A 6,000-nucleotide genomic window follows, 5' to 3' on the forward strand; every position below is an offset into this window, starting at 1 on the left:
AAACCAAGAATTAGTGGCAATTTCTGTTTTAAAAGAATGAAAAGACATTCTCGTGAGAAAAAAAGAGAGTATTAGTGGCAATTCCTGTTTTAAAAGAATGAAAAGACATTCTTGTGAGAAAAATCAAGAAGTAATGGCAATTCCTCATTTAAAAGAATGAAAAGACTTCCTGTGGAAAAAACCAAGAAGTAGTAGCAATTCCTATTTTAAAGAATGAAAAGACATTCCTGTGAAAAAAACCAAAAATTAATGGCAATTCCTGTTTTAAGAGAATGAAAAGACACTCCTGTGGAAAAAACCAAGACTTAATCGGAATTCATGTTTTAACTTTTTTGAAAAAGCGATGATCTGAGGGCTCTAAAGGTTTCTTAGGAGCACGGTATACTATCGTGCATCTTGCTTTTCATTGTTCCCAGTAGATTCCATAGAAAGCGAGAATAAAGTCAGGCTGCCGTCGTCGACAGATACATAAAGTAAATAAAAACAATTAACTTTAAAGTAGTCGGCAACGTAGACATTCATTTGAAGTGCGACCCGCTCTATATGATAAAAAGGAAGGAGAAGCGTCCGAGAGCAATGGTAGCACCAGTCTGCTTAAAGAATTGTTATGGACTATTCCAAAATGTTATTTGATGTTTAATTCTTTAACAGTCCAATCGTTTATGGTAATTTTATAAATCATCAAATGGAACGAAATCAAGAGTCGCATCGTACGTCTTCTTCTTCTCTTTTTCTTCTTATTGTTGAGTGCAATTTAGTTTTAATAGTTTCACAAGAGTCTTGTAGAAGACATGACAATGAGACATTTATATTTAGTCTGTTATTACTATATTAATATTATATATTTCTAAATTACATTTATTGAAAGAGTTAATATCAATTTTCTAAGTGTAAGATTCACAAGGTACTTGTACAAACAATATTTAAAAGTCAAATAACTTCAAGGAACTTAAATTTGAAATTTTGGTTTTGTAAGGAAGCAAAGGTGTGCGGAATCACTTCCTACACTAATCTTTGAGAAAACAATTATGCAAATTCGGCTAACTATTGCATAGATCTCAAGAATTGCATAATAACTTAATCAAAATAACAATGTACTCATAACACAATAATTACCGTGGGGAAACCCTTCCAAGAGAAAAATCCCACCCTTCAAAACCCACACAATGTATTCTCAAATCTAGAAGATTACAATACACTTGCAATGCAAGTTCTTACAAGTGCGCATCACCACAACTCGAACTCGGATTCAGACTCAAAGAGATACTCCTTCTAGCACCAGTCTTGCAAACTAAACTTGATAATTTAAACACCTCCTCAAGCCCTCCTTTTATAGTGATTTTCTACTTGGAAACCATTAATGGTTTTACAAAACCATAAGCGAAAACCATGGACAAAACAACCATGCCACATGTTACCCACTTGTAATTTTTAGCTCCAAGAATACCATTTTCATCCAAAAATTGTATCCTCTAGTTTAGACCCCCATAAAAGTCATATAATGAGTTGCTTACACTCTAAAAATAACCCTTCTACATTGCTCTAGAGACTAGACATATTTTTAACAAATCATACACCTTTTTCCAACTCATAAACATGTGAAAACTACCACAAACAAATTCTAGAATTTTCTTAAAAAATTTTAGAATATTTGGGCTACAATTTTCTAGAGTTTTTTTTTTTTAAAAAGAGCTTGCAAGGTTGAGACACAATTCTCAACATTCTCCCAATTGTCAAACACCTTGCAAGAGTCATGGGATCCATGGTATCATGGACTTAATTGCTAGGGGTCGAGAGGCCCATAGACTTCGAACACCATCTAAACTTCTCTATACTCACAGGCTTAGTTAATGCATCAACAACATTCACCAAAGTCTCCACCTTTTCTAGCTTCACCTTGTCATTCTTGACTATATCTCTCACAAAATGATATTGTACATCAATGTGCTTGGTCGTCACATGAAATGTCAAGTTCTTCACTAGGCAAATTACACTCTAACTGTCACTATAAATTGTCACTGCACCCTATTTGAATTCGATATTTGAACATAGTCTCTTTAGCCAAATAGCTTCCTTATAGGCATGATTAGCTGCCATATACTCCGCCTTTGTAATAAACAAAGTGACCACAACTTTTCGCTTACTCATCTAACTGATTGCACTATCAAATAATGTAAACACATATGCAATGGTGGATCTTCTACTATCAACATCACTGGCCTAGTTTGAATCCACATAGCCTCAAATATCCAGGGAATGCTCATTTCCTATTCTATGAAATCATATAGAGTACTCTGAAGTACCCAACAAGTATCTAAAAACTCTTTTAACTGCATCCCAATGTGCTCTTCCTAGATTAAACATATAATGGGAAAGTACTCCCACTACTTGGGCAATGCTTGGTCTTGTACAAATAATAGCATACATCAAACTTCCAACAACACTATGATATGGTACTCGACTCATCTCTTCCATCTCCAATGGGGATGAAGGACACTGTGAACCTAAGAGCTTTGTTCCCATAGTAATAGGAACACTCAATGGTCTCGAATCATGCATATTGATTCTTCATAGAATATTACTGACATACTTACTTTGGCCTACCCAAAGCTTTTTGTTTTTTCTATCTCTTATAATCTCCATTCCCAGAATGTACCTTGCTGCACCAAGATCTTTCATTTTAAACTTTGCTGAGAGCTAAGATTTTAACTATGCAATCAAACCTTTTTTTTTGCCAATAAAAAACATATCATCAACATATAAGGTAATAATTAGGAAATAATAACCATTAGATTTGTAGTATATACACTAATAAGATTTGGATTGCACAAATCTCAAACTCAATACATATGTATCAAACTTCTGGTACCACATCCTAGGACTTTGTTTTAGACCATACAAGGATTTCTTCAATTTACAAACCAAATGACTTTTACCTTTCACCACAAAGTGCTATGGATGTGTCATATAAATTTCTTCCTCCAAATCTCCATGAAGGAAAGTTGTCTTCGCATCTATCTACTTGACTTCTAGATCATAAACTGCTGCAATAGAAAGTACAAATCGAATGGATGTTATTTTTGCTATAGGAGTAAAAAAATTTCCATAGTCAATTCCTACAACCTAGGAGTAACCTTTTGCAACCAAACATGCTTTATACTTCTCAATGCTTTCATTTGAACCCATCTTCCTTTTGAACACCCATTTACAACCAATAGGCTTCCATCCTTTATGCAATGGTACAAGGTTCCATATGTTGTTCCTCTTAAGAGTTGCCATGTCTTCTTCCATGGCTATCTTCTAGGACTCTGAATCATTCATACCAAGAGCCTCTTCTACATATTTTGGTTCATCAATATTAGCATTCAAAGTAAATATACACCTCTAACCATTAGGAGAATATCCATACCTTTCTGGTGCTTTCCTCTATCTACTAGACCTTGAAATAAGATCTAGTTTAGGTTCATGTTCAGTTTCATGGCTAGGTTCTTCCTCTTCCTCTGAAGATTTAGAACTCATAGAGCTCTCTTCAACAACTTGTCTTTCTAAGGGTCTCGATTCAACTTTCTTAGGTGTAGCAAGAAGTTGAATCACATCTTTCATTTCTTTTATTAGTTTTGGCTACACTGTAATAGAAAAAGGCTCAATTTCTCTAAAAATAACATTTCTAGAGTAAAATACATTTTTTGCAATAGGATACCAATTTTTTTATCCTTTCACACCATAATTATATTCGATGAAGAGACACTTGATAGCTTTGTTGTCAAATTTTTTTTGCTTCTCCTTTGGTACATGAGCATATGCCTCACAACCAAAAACTCTCAGATGTCTAAGTGAAGGCTTATGGCCTGACCATGCTTCCATTGGCATCTTATCAACAAGAGATGATATAGGAGACTTGTTTACTAGGTAGCAGGTAGTGGCTATAGCTTTGGCCCAAAAATTTTGTTCTAGTATAGCTCCACTCAGTGTACTTCTAGTTTTCTCCATCAACATCTTGTTCATTCTTTCTGCAACCCCATTCTCCTGTGGAGAATACAGAGTTGTCTTCTCTCTTTTAATATCACAATCTTTACAAAATGTGGTCAAAATCATTGGAGCAATGTTCAATGCCATTATCAATTCTCAAACACCTTATATTCTTTCTAGTTTGTAACTCAACCATCGCTTTAAATTCTTTGAAATGACTAAAAGCTTCAACTTTACTTCTAAGAAAATAAACCCACATTCTTCTATTGAAATCATCAATGAAAGAAACATAATAAACTGATCTACCAATAGAAAGAACATCAATTGGACCAAATACATCTGAATGGATTAGATCCAAAATACATGAGGACTTATGAGAACTTGAGTAAAGCTAAATGTGATTTTGTTTACAATAGATACAATGCTCACAAAAATCAAAATCAAGATTGTAGTCATTCAACCCATCAACAAGATTTTTGTTCTTTAAGTTTCATAGACCTTTCTCACCTATGTGGCCAAGTCTCCAGTGCCATAACATAGTCTTCTGTGCAGGTAACTTTGATTCAATAGATAAAGCACACTTGGGTACCCAGAAACCACAACCATCTATTGAAAGAGAAACCCTCTTCTTTTCCAACAAAGTAGCCCTTTGCATGGTCTTATCAGAAGTGCTATTTCACTCAATCGTGCATGCATCAAGTTGGTAGAATGTACCTAATCTACTTCCTCTTGCTATTACCATAGCACCTCTCACCATTTTCACACCTGCTTCAAAAAACTACACATGCACACCCACATCTATTCATATACTAATAGATAAAAAAATTTCTTGCTATTGCCAGGATATGCAAGACACCATCAAATCTTCTAATTCTACCATCAAAAAATTTCAGATGAATACTTCCACACAAGAATTGAATTATCACCCATGTACACCTTACTACTATCAAACTTTTTATATTTACTAAACCAATTTCTATTAGGAGTCATGTGAAAAGATGCACCTGAGTCTATCAACCATGAATTGTCACCTGCATGAGTGGCCAAGGCTATGATGAAAGCATCTCCATCTTCCTTCTCAAAATTAGAATCAGAATCTTGCTTCTTCTTCTTTTTCTTTTCCTCTTTGTAGTCCTTTCAAAAGTGTATAGGGTTGCCACAATTCTAGTATATTGCCTTGGACTTATCACAAGATTTTGATCTCCCCTTATTGTTGGACTTAGAGTGGCCATTCTGCTTCTTGTTCTTGCCTCTTTCCTCTGGCCTTTCTCAAACACTCAAAACCTCTTTAGCATTCAGAGAGAGCTTCCCTCTCATCTCTTTAGAAAGTAGAGAACCAACAACATCCTCCATCTTCAAGACAACTGAAGTGCTCCCTATGACCATGCCAAGGTTGTCCCATGAGTTTAGCAATGAACATAGAAATATTTGGAACCTTTCTTCTTCATCCATCGACACCCCAACTAAGGTCAACTAAGTCACCAACATATTAAAACTTTCAAGATGCTAAGAGATCTATCCACCTTCTTCCATTCTCAAGGAATACAACTTCTTCCCCAATAAAATCTTGTTCACAAGTGATTTTTCTTGATAGATCTCACTTAGCTTCTTCCAAAGCTTCTTCACAGTAGTTGTTCATGGACATTAATAAGTGTAGAGTCTGCAAGACACAATTTAATGAGACTTTTAGCTTTTATGTCTCTCACATCATACTCTCTAGCTCAAGTTGGATCTATGGGCCTCAACTTCTTTTCATCGACTGCATCCCATAGATCCTGATCAATCAATATATCTTCTGTCTTCAACTTCCACATTTTAAAGTTTGTGCCAGAAAGCTTCTCTACATCAATTCTCCCTAATGTGATTGCCATCTTTGCAATCCTACAACATAGAAATAAAAACCTTTGCACAAGCTGCCACTAAAACCTTGATTAGCTCAAAAAAACCTTGTATCCAACAAATAGAACCAAAACTAGCTAGGCCCTGGTACCACTTTTAAGGAAGCAAAGGTGCATGGAATCACTTCCTACA

This window comes from Cupressus sempervirens, chromosome 3 (genome assembly GCF_028749045.1).
Source record: "Cupressus sempervirens isolate cs-2001-9-10 chromosome 3, ASM2874904v1, whole genome shotgun sequence".
In the NCBI taxonomy this organism is placed as follows: domain Eukaryota; kingdom Viridiplantae; phylum Streptophyta; class Pinopsida; order Cupressales; family Cupressaceae; genus Cupressus; species Cupressus sempervirens.